Raw genomic sequence first — 19,540 nt, forward strand, 5'->3', positions numbered from 1 at the left:
TGAGCTGCAGTTGGATGCTTAACTGACTGAGCCAACCAGGCGCCCCAGCCCTTATTTTGAAAAATGTTCTCAATTGAGATAAATGCCCACACTCCCATCCCATTGAAAACACCAGCTACACATTGGAGCCCAACTGTTTGGACTTCTTAAGATTATGGCATGGTTCTGAAATACTTTGCTATATCCTAGGAAAATTCAGTTAAAAAATGGCTTTCCATCTGAATTTTATATGGATTAAAAATACTTTCATACTTCCGCTTTTTTTAGATGTTATGCTAAAATTTGCACCTAAAACCTTGCTATTATCATCTTTTTTAGTCATGTTCAGACCAGTAATGAGGAAAATGACAAAAACAGCATCAATATCACATGAACTGATGTAATGATAATGTGCATGATAGATGAACCAGAGGGAGGGGATCTGGCAATATTTTACTTTCTGTGGATCTCACCAACCTTGCATACTATAGCCCAGAATATGTCTGCTCACTGGATTATTTTGTATTTTTGTCCATTCTGCATAGTTTTTCATGTCAATGCATTTTTATTATGTGCCTTATAGAATAATTTTCAATGAGATTGAATTTGCTAAGGCCTACTGTCACTTTTCCTGAAGAACATATATATACTTGGAACTGTGAAAGTGTTAACCGAGCCCTTGCTGTTAGAGCACATTGCCAGTCATATACCTATGTAATGAGATCTTGGCCAGGATTGCCATTCCAGGATTATATTGTACCAAAAGGGAAGATGATGAAATAGGTGGGAGTTTTTGTCTATATCACACTGAGGACTTCATTCAGGGAAAAGTCCAAAATCTTCATCTTATTTTAGATTCAGAAAAGATCAAGTTGTTAGGCTGTCACATCAGACACATTAATTTGCTGCTTATGTGAAGTTTGATAAGGAAGAGAATGTAGCAGAAAAGACTTGTGTAAAAAGATATCTTTAGATATGGTACATGTGTTTGATAAACTCAAAAAATGTATAGAACAAAACATTTATTTTTCATTAACATCGTCTGCCAAATGGCATTACTTTGATGCAAACAGATTTAATTTTTTTTCATTCAATGACCATTATTTAGTGACTAGTCTTATCTATTGACAAGTTTAATTTTATTTATATATAATGCACTGCAAACTAGGAAGATGGGCTCATTTTTCATAGCCGCCCCTACCTGAATTCCCTGCAAATCACTGAGAAAAATGCAATTTAAAACATTCTCTCGTGTTTTAATGGTTAAATATACAAGTATCTTAAGCTGGTAATAAAAAAAAAATCTACTTGAGTTGATTTAGTAAATATGAAATATTTATGAAATAAATGTGTTCCTGACATTGGTCAAATAATATGCTATCTCTTAAAAAATACTAAAAATATCTGTTCATTGGATAATATTCATAGGTAAATACCATTGTCGATGTTCAAAGGGAAATTTTAACGAAGTTTCTTTATAAATACCCCTTTATTTTTATAATTCATTATTTTTGTAGAACAATTTCATAACGAATGTACATTTTATAAACAATGTATTAAAGACTATAATTCTGCCCACTTTGACCTGAGGAAAACGTACTGTATAAATTTGTATTTTCTTCAATCTTACTCTCCTAACTATCCCCAGAATTTCTTCAGTTCTGGGCTTGCATGAGCCTTGGAGAGAGGGTCTGGATTCTGGGTATTGCCTTATCACACACAACCAATTTGCAGAATGGCAGAGAAAAAGGAAGCCATGATCTCTGCAAGCACTCATCAAGAGCAACATGAGAGGTCTGGAAAGAACTCACCTCAGGACCATTTGTGTCTTTATTAGAATTGTATAGAAAAAAAAATTAGAGGTGAACATCAGACTCTATAAAAGCTATTCTCCCCTTGGTATTAGTTATGACATTTCATTTCCAGGAGGCTCTATACAATGTAGTGGTTAAGAGCATGAACTTTGGGATCAGATAGCTCAGGGTGTGGATCCGACACTTACAGGTGTTTGACTCTGGGGGGATCTGCTTAACTTCCCTTTAGCCTTCATTTCCTCACCTGTACTAGTGCCCTGTAATAATACCTACCTTCTAGAGTTGTTCTGAGAGTGAATAATACACTAAATGCTAAAACTTCTGGCACCATATCATAAGAACTGAGTAAGAGTGTTGGGTTGCTGTTGCTTTGTTACCATTATCATCCATGGAAAAATATAGGAGAAACCATAGGAAAATATAGGAGAAAACAGAGTCTTTACCCTGCCAGGACTAGAAAACTTTGATCACTGGCAGAGAAGGGCATTTCACCATTTGTTACGAATTACAGTCCCTTGTTACGCAAATATATGCTACTTATGTAATTCATATTACATAGTATAAGACACAGTATTGGAGCAATGAAAAGTCTAGAGGGGAGTCAACCTGCCTGAAGCATACAGTTTTCAAATTTTCCACATCAGTTCAAAGTAGCACATGTCAGAGTGAGCAATATTCAGATGCATGGAGGTGGTTATTGGCTTGTGTTAAGAAACTTGTTTCTGTAGGTGTCTATAGAGTGAATTATTTCTAAGAAGACACCTTTACCATTTAGGTGGTCTTCCTCTAGTCTAAATTTTCAGGGTATCTGATTTATTTTTGATCAGCAGATACAGTGCTTCACTTTATTTTAGCTTTTTATTGCATTTTTAAGAATCAGTATAATGGGGAAAAAACTGGAGAGAGTCTGTTAAAAATATTTTAGATATTCATAAACCCTAATCATTCAATATCCATATCCTATTATGATTTGAGTATCTCCATATGAGGTCATTTTGGCTAATGATTTTATGTCCCAAGTTTCATCATCTCTACTCTGGTAAGGTGATGAAAAGGTCAAGGAAAAATATATAACTTTTGAGGAATAGGGGGATTTAAGATAAAGGGTCTCTATTAAATGGTGACTTTAAAAAATATGGCTCAGGAAAAAATAGATCTGCTCTTGCTATTCAGCAATTCCAATTTCATTTTTGAGAAAAGAAGAAAGGTTATTGAAAAGTACTGTACATGACATTATATTTTTTTGTATTATGCTCACTGTCTTAATGCGTTACCATTAGGTGATTTAGATTTCTTAGGAAAACTATCTGGTTTTGCCTAATATTCATTGGTGTAATTGATTTAATATAAAAGATCTGCGTTCTTTCCTTGTGTTCTTTCCGGAATTATTTTTATAGAAATAATCTTCAGGACTGCTGTTCTTATGCCCATCACAAGACTGTATGATGAGCAATGAGAGTTGGAAGATTCATCTTTGAGATTAAGTGTTTTTGTTTAATAAGAAGGGTTTTGCGTGTCTAGAAATCTGGCTGAAAACCCAATGCAGGATTTGAAGTGTGTCTGATAGGGTTTACCTGGTCTTTCTGGTCCACTGTTTATCATATCTGTTACATACGTTATTCAAATCTCTTTTGAAGGAGAACATTGATTAATTTTTTCTTAACTTCCATCATTATCATGGCACTGGTTGTCAAAATCATAGATTCAGTGAATGGACATAAGTCACTTTCCAAGTATACAAGTAAGCAGTTATATGTTCATATCGGATGAAGGTTTTAAAGTTAGGCCATTGGCACTGAATTGTCTAAAAATAACAGCACTTTCAGAAATATGCATGCGAATACAAATATGCATTCATAAATATGTATATGAATTTTGTTTGCTTTTTAAACTGAAGTATTGTACATGGTAATTTCTGGCATAGTGCTCTGTCTTCTAGATCAGTAGTGTTCAAATGTTTTGGAAATGCATTTCGTTGGTAAACTTTTTAAAGCAAATATCCTTTCTCTTCACATTTATTTTGTCAATTACACTACTACAGTAGTGTGTATATTATCAACTATACAGAAAAATAAAAACTTAACAAAATTTATTTCATTTTATTGACACTCCATAAAACTCTCACTTTTTGCTCTGGGTGATCTGAAAATTTAGAAAAATCTCAGTTTTATACTTTATGATAAAATGTTTCAAAGGTAAGGATCTCAGCTCAATTTATTTTGATACTTGCCTTTAATGGCTTTTATACTATATATAGCTAATGATCTACTTTTATTCTCTCTTCCTTCAAATCTCCCCTCAGTGCTTCTAGTCAGCACAAAGGTATGTGACTAGTATTCCAAACCTTAACCTCAAAGTAATATGGAGAATGTAATTCTTTGCTTATTGGGTTTTTCAGTACAATTCAATACATTTGAGAAATAATCTTGGGGGTATTGGACACTGCAGCTCACTGTGAGACAGTGTTGGGCCAAAACTCTACCTTTTTTTGTTTCCAGCTAGTTTCAATGATGCTTATACAAAATCAGTTTGAGTTACCAGAAATTCCTCAGATAATGAAAAGGAAGAATCCAAAAGTTTAGGCAGATAAGAATTTTTAATTGAGTTTTGCTCAATTTTTAATTGAGTTTAAATGAGTTTGACTTTCACCTTCTGCTTTACCATGTACCCAGAAAGGGCCCCAAGGACACTTCCCTAACCAAGGACTAAAATATGTATTAGCTATGTAAAAACAAATATTTTTGTAAAATTCTCGGACGTTTTGACAAACGTCTCCGATAGGCTCAAGTACAAGCTTCAGAAGATCCTGGCTTTGAAACAGGTTCTCTGACTTAAAGTTTGATGGCATTTCCATGTGGCAGAGTACCAGCCACAGTAATTAATCACCAGGAAACGGTTGTCTGTTACTGAAAGAAATAGTAGGTAGGCTAGTACAGTAATCACAATAGTTTGGCCTGTAAAGATCTTTGTTGGTGGTTAATTGATCATGGGATCCCTGGGACTCTAAAACATGTGTAGGCTTGTAAAGCCTTGCTTGATTTATGAGACCCCAAACAAACAAACAAACAAACAAACAAATGTAAAACTAGAAATGAAGGTGTGATTTGGGGCATATTAGTGATGGTCATGGTCACTTGATACCCAGATATGAATTAATTCACAAATGCTTGTGGACAGATCCTAAGACTTGGAAATAATTATATATTGTATAAGTTTTCTTTTATGCATTCTCAAAGAGATCTATAGCTACTTGCTAAAAAAGAAAAGAAAAGAAAAAGAGAAAAGAAAAGTAAAGAAAAGAAAAAAACCCTCTGAATTGGGGAAATAAATATGAAGAAACTGTGGGGATTATTGATCACTGATTTTGAATTATGTGAATCCTTTAAGACACAGAAAGCCACCAGGGAGGCTTTTAGTGGGTCAGGGGTTAAGTGGAGTTTGGACCAAAGCCTGTCTCACAGTGGGTCCCAATGTCCATGTACATTGTTATTCCATAGTTATTTCTTTGGTTCCTGAAGGAATCGTTGTAAAGACAAACTTGGCTGCTGGCAAATTCCCCACCATAACTCTGACAAAAGGATCGAAGGCAACTGGGGGGCAGGGGGCAAACATAAGACTATTATAAATGTCTAATATAAGCAGTACTGCATCCCAAGGTGAACTTCAACAGACATTAGCACCCCATCCAAAGATGTAAAATACTCAGAGATGTCTATTTTATTTCCAAACAAGTCACCTCTTTCTCCATGGAGAAGATGAAAGGTTCTAGGAGACTATTATAAACCAATCAGGTGGTGATTGAAATTATACCTATTGTTCTAGATGAAGTCTTTCTGGTAAACTAAATCATCACTACCCAACATCTGCTATGCAACTATTTTTCTGGAAAATGGTTTTCTGAAACTATTCTAATAAACAGAGAATTTCAGAAGTAATCCACTTTCACCCGAAAGGCATAGCAGTACACGTTGGCCATTTTACCTCAGAACAATGCAACTCTTCCACTGACTACTGTAATTTAAGCCATGACCATCTCATCAGTCCACCCTACTCTGGTCCCCTATATTAATAATATCTTGAATTAGTACATGCCCTTGATATCTGGCTTGGAAGATTGTATTTTCCCAAAAAGTCTGCAGCAATATCTCCAGCCCCACCTACTTTTCTTCCAATGGGATTCTGACACTCTTCCCACTTAAAGATGGGATCTATGTTCCCTTCCCTGAAGCTGGGTGGGATTTTCTAGCTGCTTCAACCAGAAGTGGTGCCAGGTGTCCTATTAGGCTAGGTCATAAAATATGAAATGATTTCCATTCTACTCAGTAGAATAAAATACCTTCACCTTCAATATAACCTGAAGACCTCTGTGCTATAAGGAAATGGAGAGATAATACAGACAGTGGGCTGCATGAAGAGAGAGTTGCCTGGCCCTCCTCCAGCTGCTTCACTACCCAATCTGTTCCAATTCTAGCCAGAATCAAACTGCAACTACATGAGAGATCCTGAGCCAGAATTGCCCAGCCAAACTTTTCTCACATTTGTGACTCACCAAAAGCTTGAAAAATAATGAAATGATTGTTGTTGTTTGAAGTCACGAAGTTTTAGAGTGATTTGTTCCATAACAATAGGCTCTAACGCCTGGGAAGATATATTCCTGTCCAGGGTGGAATATAAACCCAATGAAAATTTATGTGCCTGTCATCTCAGAGAAATTTCTGGTTACTCCTGTAGTACATGTAGGACATGTTAGGATATTACATCCAAAGTGAAAGACAAGTTTGCAAAACTCCCACCACTTAAGGAAGGAACTTTGGGGATTTTGAAAGCAACAATTTATCACATTTGGGAGCAACTCAACCAGGTTGCGTTGTAAGCAGCTTTACTCCTTGGACGCTATATCATAGCGAATCTAACATTGTTCGAAATTCACTATGATAGATTGGGATACTCTAGGGATCTTATGGGAAGACCCATTAGGAGAATCACAGTGCAAGTCCCTTGAGTTTTGGAGCAGAACTGTACTTTTCTAAGAAAATATTTGTTCTTTTTTACAGAAAAAAATTCTTGGTTTGCTGTTGGGCCCTAGAGATACCAAGTGACCATGCAAGTTGAGTTTCTATCATAAGCAAGGTATTATATGACCCACTGAGCCATAAATGTGGGTAGCTGATCATCATCAATTGTAAAATTAAGTTTGAGTAGGTGTTGAGGGCACCAGTATGTTGCAAGATTCAGTGGTTCATAGTGTTGGTGCCTCTATTTTTGCTTCATTACTCGCCTCTCCCTCACCCTAAACCTATGACCACATGGGAACTGAGGAGAATATTCAAGCCTGTTTTAGAGATAGTTCCATGCAATATGTTAAAATCAGTCCAAAGTGGGATACTGAAGTTTTTTTATTAAAAAAATTTTTTAATGTTTATTTACTTTTGAGAGAGAGACAGAGACAGAGACAGAAGCATGAGCCGGGGGCAGAGGCAGAAAAGAGATACAGAATCTGAAGCAGGGTTTGGGCTCTGAGCTGTCAGCATAGAGCCCAATGCAGGGCTCAAACTCACAGACCATGAGATCGTGACCTGAGCTGAAGTCAGAGGCTTAACCGACTGAACCACCCAGGTGCCCCAGGGATATTGCAGTTTTGTACCTTATTTGAGGGACATCCCCCAAGAATGACTAAGAAGGGAAATTCTCCCAGCGGTTGGAATTTCAAGTGATAATGTCTATTTGTCCACTTTGCTTAGAATGGGAGATGGCCAGAGATGTGGAGATATATAGATTCATGGAAAATTAGTGATTCTGTGGGATGGCCTGAAATTTGTAAGAAAGAAGACTGAAAGACTGGTGATAAGGAGGCCTAAAAAAAAGTAAGTCAGAGGAAGTCTCGGAAGTGACCTACAGTGTGAAAGTGTTCATGTTCCATGTGAATTCTCTATGAAGGTATTCCAAGGAGCCCTTGAGACCATTTGAGATGGTCTACAAATTCAAAACTACATCAAAATAAGATGGGCGTTTCCAATTTCCACTTACGATCTTTCATGAGTGTAGGGTGGAATTTTCCAGAAGCTACATGATATGTTATATTTCAACAAATTGACTATAAAATCAGACAGGAGACCCCAGCTGTCATCTGGTAGGCTAGGTATTAAGAAGACTTGCAAAAATGTAAAATAATGCCATGCCTGCCTGTTGCTACTTTAGTTTTCACAAAAACGTTATTTGTGTTTATATACAATGATATTACTGTTACTTTGAAATGAATTAAATATACTGCAAAATTCCTCAATTTTAATTTCTAATATATATCATTCACACAAATAAAACTCTTTGAAATTCACAATAGTTTTTTGGGGGTAATGAAAGAGTTCCAAGACCAAAGTTTTAAGAATCACTCTCTTAGTCTATCACTTGCTTTGTTACATGTTCTCACACTTTCTCATCCACTTTCCTAAACATTTGTCCACTGAATCACATTCTACTAAATTCTAACCACTTCTCCAGCATATCAAGGCCATTTGAATCTGGATCTTTATGACTCGAGCTTCACTATTTCTCTTTGTCCCATTTGGTCACTCTATAAAACAATCCCTATTTTACTTGATAGCATCTTAATGAAAATATCTTATTACCCTTGACACAGATCGATTATGGCTGCAAATCCACTGACAATTATTCTTCATCATGGTTCACCAAATGGTGAACCATCAATCCCACACATCTGTGGTCTAGACCACATTTACCCACTTTGTTACTGATCTGGTCTTCTGAGACAAAATCAAAACCCACAGCAAAGTCATATTGGCTACATTAGATTGCAATCTTTTAATATTTCAGGTTTTTCCTTCTAGTCTACAAGGTTCCTGGCAGGACTCCCACTCCAAATTCTTTCTTTTCTGTGCTGGGTAGCAGCTGGAACATGTATCAAGTTCTTTTACCCTTCCAGCTGCTGCTTCCTGCTGGACCCTCTACAGTCTCCTTTGGGCACATCCAGTTCGGAGGTCAGCAAACTGTTCACCAGTAATTTGTAAATGGGTTTCGGGTGATCTGTCTCCTAGCCTTCTAGCTGTCGCCTTTCCAGGATTTCCCCCTTAATTTCAAGAGGAAATTTATAATTGAAGCACTTCATGAGAATGCTACTTTTTACTAGAGTTCTAACCATCTGTGCCTCACAGGGAAGGGAGTGTCCTTGGGAGAGAAGTTGTATAAATGTGGCTCTCGCTCAGTGCAGTTCCTTTTGTCATGTCCCCTTCCTCCCACCTGCAGTCTACATCTGCTTTAGAGACTCTCTGTGTCATGAAATGTTTTTTGTTTTTTTTTTTTAACAGAATTTATAATAATTATCTGTATGGAGGTTAGTTCATTACAAGATAAGCCACCAGTATCGGAAGACCATTTAATTTAAAACCAGCATTTTTTTTTTGCAGTTTTTAAGAGTAGTTTTTAAAAGTTTTAACAGTAGTATAAATTTATTTATATATCAAATTCCCTAGACTAAGAGAACAAATGAATAAAAGGTACTTCGTTTTAAAATTTATAATCAAATGGAAATTGTAACTTCAAGTCACTATTCATCTGGGGCTCCTGGGCGGCTCAGTCAGGCTTCGGCTCAGGTCATGATCTCGTGCTCTGTGAGTTTGAGCCCTGCGTGGGGCTCTGACCTGACAGCTCAGAGCCTAGAGCCTGCTCTAGATTCTGTGTCTTCCTCTCTGTTTCTGCCCCTCCCCCACTCACACTCTGTCCTTCATTCTCAAAAAAAAACCCATTAAAGTCATTAGTAATCATTTTGCTAACTCCCTCTTATACATACACACACACACACACACACACATGCACACACATACACACACGTTCCTATCTTGAAGACAGTTATCTATTTCTATGAGGACTCTATTGGATAATTAATAATGGATAGTGCTTCTTGTGGGAAAGTAAGTAATTGTTTAAGGGAATTCCAACTCTTTATTCTGAGCACACAAGCTGCTTTTAGGACTGTGATAGTTTGATTTCGTGAGTCAACTCATCTAGGCTGTGGTGTCCAGTTCTTGGTCAAACACCAATACAGATGTTGCTATAAAGATGTTTTTTAAGTGTGATTAGCATTTACAATCAGAAAGCTTTTAGTAAAGCAGATTACCCTCCATATAGTGGGCGGGCCTCACCCAAACAGTTGAAGGCCTTACGAGCAAGTCTGAGGTTTTAGGAAGAAAAATTTTTGTATTAAAACTACAACATAGAAACTCTACCTGAGTTTTCAGCTTGACGGTCTGCCCTAAAGATTTCAAACTCAAAGCTGCAACATCAACTCTAAAATGAAATCTGCAGCTAGCTGGCCTGACCTAACCAGTTTTAGACTTGCCAGTCTCCAAAGTCCTGTAAGCCAGTTCCTTAAAATCTCTCTATATATGTACAGTTGACCCTTGAACAACCTGGGGGTGAGGAGTGCCAACCCCCTGGACAGTCAAAAATCTGTGTATAACTTTCGAGTCCCTCAAAACTTAAGTAATAAGAGACTGCTACTGACCAGCTTTACCGATAACCTAAGCAGATGATTTACACGTATTTTATATGTTATCTGTATTATATACTGTATTCTTACAATAAAGGAAGCTAGAGGAAAGAAAATCAGAAGGAAAAGAAAATACATTTACAGTACTGTACAAAATCCACGTATAAGTGGATCTATGCAGTTCGAACCTGTATTGTTCAAGGGTCAGCTGTATATCATGTTGTTTGTTTCCCTGGATAACTCTGACACAAGAATACTTATCAACTTGTATTACTTTTCAGAAACTGATATGTTATGCTCGTTTTTGCCAAATTTTAAAATGTTTCATCCGGATGTCTAGAATGCCTTTCAACTTGTATTGGCTCTGTGATTACCTTTGGTGAATGTTCTCACATTGTGAACCTTTGAGAGAATTAAGATAAACGGAAGGATTTAAAGAATACTTTTTTGTTACTTAGCAGTTAAATAATTTTATGTTAAAAGGACAATTTCAAGATATAAAAGGAATTAATGAATTTAACATTAATTTCCACGAGTCAAAGGAAACACACCAATGTTACCCTTACAAAAACGTTCTAAATTATCCATGAACCAGTTTGATTGTTTGCTCTGAAGTTTAAAAAAATGTGTTCAGAAAGGCTGAAACGATTGTATGCTAATTTGAAGAGCTGGGTTGTACAAGACATGACTTGGAAATTCCCTTTTTTGATGTCCTTCAGGAGTTAGATTCCATTCTATGTGTCTTGTTCTTCAAACCTCTGACTTCAGACTGTCGTTGAGCAGGAATATGGCTTGCAGTTTTCCTCAAATCATTCTTGGGCTCCAGACAAGGTGCTGGACCTTTGAGCAAACAGGTTCTAGCAATAATAGCTAGGGAAAGGCAAACCTGTGAGTGACAAAGGTGATTCACACGTGTCATCTCCCCACTCTGTCTTCTCCATTTTGTTACCTTTCATCCCAGATCCAACATTTCCTTCAAGCCCAGTCAGTTTGCCTTTAAAAACCAGACAAAATAGAAATCAAAGAAGGTGACTTGGATTCAATTTTCTGTCATTTTCTTTTCTTGTTTTACCAAGCTTTTCTTTTTTATTTATAAGATATAAAGTTGTTGAATTATTCGCAAAAAACAACGAGATTTTGAATTTAAGCCTGGAGTTCAATGATACCGGTGGCATTGTGTCTCATGCTTAAATGTATGGTAGAAAGAGAAAACTCCCATTAACTCAAAATGACTGATCTGACCATACCAACTCATATGACTGTAGCGTGTGGCCAAATTTCACACTGACTTCCAGTCTGGGCTGATAACACCTGGTCTTTTTACCACTGAGTATTCATTTCATAGGTATCGTACAGATCGTTGCTTATAGGTAAATTTAAGGCATGTGGGTTTATGTCTGTGCATGAAAACCAAGAAAAGTGAAACAGAGCCTTTCACCTTTTTAAAAAATTACATTAAATTACATTAAATTACATTAAATTACATTAAATTAAATTTTATTTTATTTTGGGGCACCTGGGTGGCTCAGCCGGTTGAGCATCCGACTTCCACTCAGGTCATGATCTCATGGCTTGTGAGTTCGAGCCCTGCATCAGGCTCTGTGCTGATAGCTCGGAGCCTGGAGCCTGCTTCAGATTCTGTGTCTCCCTCTTTCTCTGCCCCTAACCCACTCACATTCTGTCTCTCTCCCTCTCAAAAATAAATAAACATTTAAAAATGTGTTTTTTAATGTTTATTTTATTTATTTTGAGAGAGAGGGCATGTGAGCAGAGGAGGGGCAGAGAGAGAGAGAGAGAGAGACAGAGACAGAGACAGAGAGAGACAGAGAGACAGAGAGAGACAGAGAGAGAACCTTAAGCCCAGCAGTGCAGATCCAATGCCGGACTCCATCTCATGACTGATATCATGACCTGAGCTGAAATCAAGAGTCGGATACTTAACTGACTGAGCCACCCTGACTGAGCATCCCAAAACTTACTACCTTTTCAAGAGAGGTTCTACACTATTTGAATTTGAGGATCCCTCCAATGCATTTCTTGAGAAGAGAATATTCATTTATTAGTAGGCAGACTACCCCACAAGCGTATACATAAAGCCCATGGACTCTCTGTGCTCGGGCATGGAGTGGAGGCATTGTGGCCTGTCTGGTGAGAAACGGGGGCACAGCATTCCTCTTGGGAACAATAGTCCCAACGGCTATTACCTGAGATGTTCCCTCCGTTGTGTTTCTCTGGAAGAGACAGGGCATTCTGATCTTTTATTTCCTATCAAAGGTGGAAGGATTGAGAGTCATTCTTTACTGCTTGAACGGAGAATTGCACAAATGTTTCTTTGCCAGGGAAAAGCAAGCAGAAAATGAGCACAGCTGGGCCACACTTGCCCAGAGTGCAAAGTGGGCTATGGGGAGGCCAGGAAGGCTTTGGAAAACAGCCACATGTGCAGCACCACTAATCACAATCCAAGGGTAATTATGGCTGGGTTTTCTGAAGCTGGAGAATGTATTTTACCTGTTTCCTGTTTTTCAACAGCCTGTCTGCTTCTTCACAGAAGTTAATTCACCAGAGTCACCACTAAAAGTACAATAAAGCTTTCGAGAAATCTGAGATCAGGTCTATTTATGGCTTGTTAAGCAGTAAGGATTTTTCTGTGTTCATGTGAAGGCATGCTTTCTGTTGATGGCCATTTTATAAGACGAGTCTTATGCCGAATGACACGAAGCAAGGGAAAAGGCTGTTGGCTTTTCATCTGTCATTTCCTAGCACATCCCCAGGGTCTAGGTGCAAGACTTAAGAAGGGCCAGCTCCCCACTGTGGAAGCTGACACATCATGACTCCAGTGCTGGTAGGACACAGGCTATTTGGGGTTATGGAAACTGGAGCACTGAGGACTGGTTCTCCACATTCTAAAGCAATGCTCCCACAGCACCTTCTTTAAGGGGTGAAGGTGGTGGACATCAACAAGTAGGGTACAGCAGAAAACCCTGAGGGAAATCATCATGAGCACATTCAAAGTACTCCAGACATTCTCAGATTACTTGGGGAAGTCTTTGCAGATGGCCTATAGTTATATAGGGGAGCCTGTAATCATGTAGGCCAGCAGACTCTATGAATTCATGTCAGTGTGATCGCAATTAAACTTGTAGTTTGGGTGGCCTGGGGACATTGGAGCTACATATATTAATAAAATTGATGAACATTTACTTTTTCCCATTATTTTACTCCGATGATATTGAGTGAACAATCCCTCTAGTGCCTTGTAACTTAATGTCACTCATTACTGTTTATACATTAACCAAACACACTCAATTGAATAATCTTACACTTGATTTATTTCTATTTATTTTTTCACCATTAGAAGCTTTCACATTTCTTTCTATTTCTCTAGCACATATGAAGAGTTATTTATGAACATAGTAAAACAAAGAAAGCCTATTCAAGTAGGCCTGTAAAAAAGTACTAGTCATAGTAATGACTTCTTTGAGTATATTTGTTATACTCTTTGGGGGAAATAGGAAAATAATTAAAATAACTTGCATTTGTTTTACAGTTCATGTTTCACAGCCTTTCATAGTTTAGATATTAGCTTATCTTTCTCAAACTGAAATCTGGGTAAGGCAGATATTATTCTCGTTTTTATTAATAAGAGGCATACAGTAGCTTGACTGCCATTCTGGGCAAGATAGATACTGAACAAGTCCAGGTCTTAAAACCAGGGTGTAAGAGAACCAGTTTGTGTCATTCAAGAAATACTGTCTTTCTAGAACTATGTGTTCCAAGTATTGTTCTGGGTGTGAGACAGCCCATAGTGAACAAACTGGACTAGAATTCCTGTGTTCATGAAGCTTATATTCTAGGGGGTAAGATTCAGACTATGAACAAACAGATAAGTAAAATATACAGTGTGGGAGGTAGTGATATGTGCCATGGAAAAAATGAAGTAGAACTAGGGGGACAATGTGAGTTTGTGTGTGTGTATCTGTGTGCCCATGTGTGTGTCCGTGTGTGTGTGTGTGTGTGTTGGGGAAAGGGCTTGGTGTTTTAAGCAGGTTTCACTGAAAGACAAGAGAGTGAGCCATGTTGATATTGTAGGAAGAACATTCCAGGCAGATGGAATAGCCGGTGCAAAGCCCCAGACTCGCCTGGTATGTTGGATGAATGTCATGGCGGTTAGCCTGGACAGAGTGAGATTGGGAGGGAAAGAGATGAGCTCACAGAGGTATGCAGAGGCCGTTAAAGTTTGATTTCCAACTCCTCAATGGCATATCTTTTTCAAGATGACATTTTCTTTGCTTTTGCAAGGGAGTTTGTATACCCTAGGTGGAACGTGGGTTATTTCCCACTGGAAAGAGGCAGCAAAGTTGATTTTGATCTCAGCAGCTATCCAAGGAAGAGCTGAACTGAGGCATCCTGATTCACCTGCAGCAACAACAAAAAAACCTGTGGAAACCATTAGCAACCACTTTAGGGTGGGAGCGGGACAGCAGGGGGAGCCAGGGACCCTCAGCCAGCGAGTGGCATGAGGGCAGGGGCCAGAGCATCCTTTCTCAGGGAAAACAAACACCAGAAATGATGCTGCCCTTCTCAAAGCCTTGCTGCTGGGCAAAGTAGGGTGCTGTGCTGGCACCCAAGCTGGAGCTTAGCCCAACACCTGTGGTGGCCCAGCCCTAGGCAGAGGGGAGGAGACAGTAGACAGGAAGGAGCAGTGAAGCATGCCCACTGGTTCCCTCAGGGCTTTCTCTAGGAAAAACCAAGGTGCCTCAATTTAAAATGCAAATATTTTCCGGATAGTTCTCCATTAACCCACTCTCTGACGCAACAATATTCAAAGCGTGGTGCTAGATGAGCAGGCTCAGGGTTAGCTGAGAATGTTAGAAAAGTGAATGTGCAGGCCCCATCCCCGATGTGCTGAATCAAAACCTTTTGCAGGGCAGGTAGAAATCTGCATTTTTTGTCTAGCCCTCAGGTGCTTCTGATGGAGGGTGAAGGCTTAGAGTCGCTGGCATGCAGGACAAAAGCCAAAGCGGCAGGGCAGTGGGCATTCAAAGACCTCCCCACCTGGGCTCGGCCTCCATCTCCAGCCACATCCCATCACTCTCGGGCTCAGCCAACTCCAGCAGCACCGACCCCTCCGCCTAGGGTTATTTAGGCTTACACCAATTCCATCAGTGTTGGCTCTTTCTTCTTTGCCGGGAGGCTTTTGCCTCAAGTCCTGTTGGTGAAATCAGACTCAATAGCCCAGACCTAGCCAACGCAGTTCCACCTTGGCACCCCCACCCCTCGAGGTTCATCAACAGCAGCCCCCTTCGTAACCACTTTCCCTGAAGTGTAAGAGCTAATTACCTATGGGTCTTCCTTCCTTTCCAGATCAGACTCTCTGTGAGGACTGGGGCCATAAGTGTGGGTTGTATCACAGTACCTGGGCCACAGTGACTTGAAAGCCTGCCTTTTGTGCTATTGTTGAGTAAATGAAAAATAATTAAGCCACCATCCTCCCTAGATATTTGAGCAGACGGGTGTGGCCACTCTTGCATGAGACAGCCAGGGGCCTGCTGAGGGGAAAGATTTGGTCGAAACTATGTGGCGTTCTCTAGGGAAGATGGGTTTTAAAGGAGAGCCCTGGGCTCTTGTTAGAAGGGGAGCCTAGGAGGATGCTGTATTCCCAGAAGGAGACAGAAAGGCAGAAGTCTGATCTGAAAATGGTCAGGGAGCCCCCAAAGCAATGTTGCTCCAAACTGTTAGGCAGGCAATTGTGCATAATAGTCAGCGCTATGGGGGAGGCGGGGCTTCCGTTGGCCAAAGCTTAGACTAGAACCTGTTCTCCATAATTAGTCGTGTGACCTGAACATGTAATTTAGCTCTTCTGAAACACAGGTTCCTTTTAAAAGTGGGATGTAATATGTAAAGTGGGAATAATTACGGTACCTGATAATAGGAACTAACATTTATTGAGTGTTCCTATAGGCTCTCTCTCTCAATCTTTACAGCCACTCTATGACATTGTAATTTGGACCTCCCATGTCATAGCACAAAGAAGCTCACTGACTTGCCTGCAGTCATATGGGGAGGTGAAAAGTGGGAGTGTGAACTTGAGTCTAACTATTTGACTCTGGGGCCTGAGATCTTTGTCCTTATGCTATAGCACCTCCTGTAGGGTCTGTGAGATAATATATGTAAAGCACCCAGCAAGTGACTAAATGATAGTTACAATTTTTCTGGGACCAAGCTGGCTTCAGGATGTAGGAGAAATAATCCCAGAATGTGGGAAAGAACTTTGGGACCAGCACCAAACCTCTCCGTGTTTCTATGTCCTTCCCTTGGCTGCAAGAAGGATGTTCTAACACTGTTACATGTGCCCATTAACCTTTCCTCACCTGAAATTAACCATCCTTATTTGCAGAAAGGAAATTGCTATTTCAGTAAATGGCCTTAATCCAATTGTTAAGGGTGCTGTTTCAAACACAGTATTCGCTTCTGCTGAAAAATTTGGGAGCCTCCCTCTCTATACACCTTTGGAGAAAGCACGTGAGTGGAGTGGCATCGTCTCCTGGTCTTTTATGCTTCTAGGAGTGGAATTAAATACTACCTTCCTTGTTTTACTTTTTAACAATGTTTTTTATTATTTATTAATTTTTGAGGGAGAGAGAGAGAGCAAGCAGGGGTGGGGCAGAGAGAGAAAGGGGGAGAGAGAGAGAGAGAGAGAGAGAGACAGAATCCAAAGCAGACTCCTGGCTCCAAGCTGTCAGTGCAGAGCCCCATGCAGGGCTGGAACTCACCAACCATGAGATCATGATCTGAGCCAAAATCGGACACTTAACCGACTGAGCCACCCAGGCACCCCAGAATGCTACCTTTCTAAAGAGTTCTGGCAGGCTTCTGACATTAAGATAATGCAAAAACACTTTGTGATCTTAAAAGAATGGCCTCTATTAAGAGAGAAAAGACAAACACATCTCACTAGAAATGTTTTCTCTGGACTGCCAAGGATGGACCGTTCATAGGACTGAGGAAACTGCCCAGTCTCGAGGTCTTGGAGAATATTACTGAACAGAAAGCCAGGATAACATCCTGTCTGTGATTATGGGAAGGGAAACCCTTCCCAGATGATTTTGTTGAGAGCTCCTTGTCCCATACACCTTCCCTTAGAGCCACAGGAAGGGAGATAGGAGCAACTATGAAGCTATTGGCAAGTTCAGAATCATGAAGTGACCTTGCTATCCAAGGCCACAGTGTTGTCTCCATTTCCTCAATGGCTCCATTTTAACAGCTCGACTTTGGCTTGACTTTCCACCTGGTGTTCCGTGAGTTTGTTACACAGCCAGGCGTGGGCCTGCCATACCACAGGCCTGGGGAAGTGATTGTGCACTGGAAGAGTGGGCCTGTTATGAACTGAGTTGCGTCCTTCAACATTGAAGTCCTCACCCCAGTACCTGCGAATCTGACCTTATTTGGAAATAGGCTCTTTGTGTAATCAATTTGAGATCAATTCAATAGGACTGGTATCTTTGTAGGAGAGGAAAATGGAGACAGGCACAGAGAGGAGCACCTCACGTAAAGACACTGCTGCACAGAAGGAAGGCAGCTCAGCGAGGACGGAGGCTGCTGCCCACCAAGGAACACCTACCTGGGGCCATAAGGGGCCGAAGGGGCCGGGCCAGATCCTGCCCTAGAGGCTTCACAGGAAGCATGGTGCTGCCGATACCTTAATCTCACACTTCCAGTCTCCGGAAGGAGAAGAGAAGACATTTCTGTTGTTTAAGAACACTCGGGTGGTGGCACTTCATTCGGCAGCCCAGGGAACTAATAGAACGAATACAGGGTCGCATTCTAAAGGCAACAGGAAGCTGGGGCCTGGGCTCTCTGGGAGCGAATGGTGCCCTCAGCAAGCTTCATAGCCTCCTTCAGATGTCAGGCTGAGGACGGTCAGGAAGAAGTCTTCCGGAGCTCCTGGCAGGTGCTAATACCAGGGAGGGTCTTTCCTACCACACAGTGGACGACAGAATTGCTGTACTGCTGAGACCTATCTCAGGATCCAGCCTAGAAGATATCCCAGCATAAATGTCACCTCTCTGAGCCTGGGCTGCTGGCTGTCATGCTTCAGGCTGCAGGCCACCTCTCTACTCCTCCCCTGGTCTAGAGAACACGTCAGCATGGACCACAGGATGCCAGAGAGGCAGCCTGGCGAGTTCCCTTGACAACCTTATGATGTAATGCTTTAAACTACTTCCTGGCTGCAGGTCTAATGAGATTCTAGACACTGCCGGCTCCTCCCAGCCTGGGAGGCAAGCAGCTGAAGTGAGAGCCGTAGAGCTCACTTTTAATGATCCTTTTCAGTGATATCTATAGGATGCATTTGCATTAGCAATGAGAGGGGAGTCTGACCGTCACCGAGCTGCATGGGATTTTTGCCCAGGAGACCCAAGATTATTGCTGGCAGATCAGCGTTTGCTGTGGGCGCCCCCAGTGTGGCTCAGCTGCTGCGAGGCTTTCCTCATTCTCCTTGTTATGCTTTAGTTCGGATTCCCTGCAGCAGTTCAATAGTAAAGAATGAACACGACCCTCAGTAAAATGGATTTCTGGGAACTTCCGCACCCAAACTGAAGCCTGAGTATATCAGAGAATTATCCCAAGGGATTTCTTAACAAAGCAGTTTCTCTTTGTCTCCAACCATTTGTATTCTAGAAGTCTTCAGGGTTTTGAAAGTATGTTTTTAAAAAGCAAAGGCGCTGGAGCAAAGTCAACATCAGCACATTGCATACACGGCTTCCCCTGTGCTTTCTGGTGCTTTCTCTCTAGTCCTCAGGAAGAGGAACTCCAGGCCACATCCTGATTAGACAGAGAGCAGAACAGGGACGGCTTTCTCCATCTACTGCTGCACTCTGACAGATGCCGAAAGTGGGTGCACATTCAGTTCTGAGTGTGAGAAATTTTATTTGTTTGTCCCTTTTAATGACTAAGTGGCCATCCATCGCCTAACAGCAGACAGGAGACGGGATGAGCAGGAAGACCCCACGTGCTGTGTCTCTCCAGCATGGCATTAGTGTCAGTTGCAATACACCCGGCAGACAGAGCCAGAGAAGTGAAAGCCAGGCCTCCCTCTCCAGGGTTTACGCGACGTGAGAGCCAGGGGGCCTTCTGAGAGGAGAGGAATCCATTTTGTGAGGATTCTTTTATCTGCTCAGATGGGCAAGGAGTTCTGATAGACACAGTCTGATAACAGACTGTGGCTGACAGTCCAGATGTCTAG

The 19,540-nt window shown here is 40.6% G+C and overlaps 1 long non-coding RNA gene across 2 annotated transcripts; it reads right to left on the bottom strand.

Annotated features, from left to right (window-relative positions):
- Window positions 1–12,128: 12,128 nt before the first annotated feature.
- On the bottom strand, window positions 12,129–18,532 carry LOC109266050 (uncharacterized). 2 transcript variants are annotated; one of them, XR_002079502.2, is made up of 3 exons: window positions 17,918–18,532; window positions 15,352–15,505; window positions 12,129–12,561 (listed from the first exon to the last, which is right to left on the bottom strand). It is a non-coding gene; the product is annotated as an uncharacterized LOC109266050 (long non-coding RNA). The 2 variants fall into 2 exon arrangements; XR_002079501.2 differs by lacking the exon at window positions 12,129–12,561 and having other exon boundaries at window positions 13,608–15,505.
- Window positions 18,533–19,540: the final 1,008 nt, after the last annotated feature.

The sequence above is a fragment of the Panthera pardus genome, unplaced genomic scaffold (assembly GCF_024362965.1).
Source record: "Panthera pardus isolate Hobbes unplaced genomic scaffold, ASM2436296v1 HiC_scaffold_1, whole genome shotgun sequence".
NCBI lineage: Eukaryota > Metazoa > Chordata > Mammalia > Carnivora > Felidae > Panthera > Panthera pardus.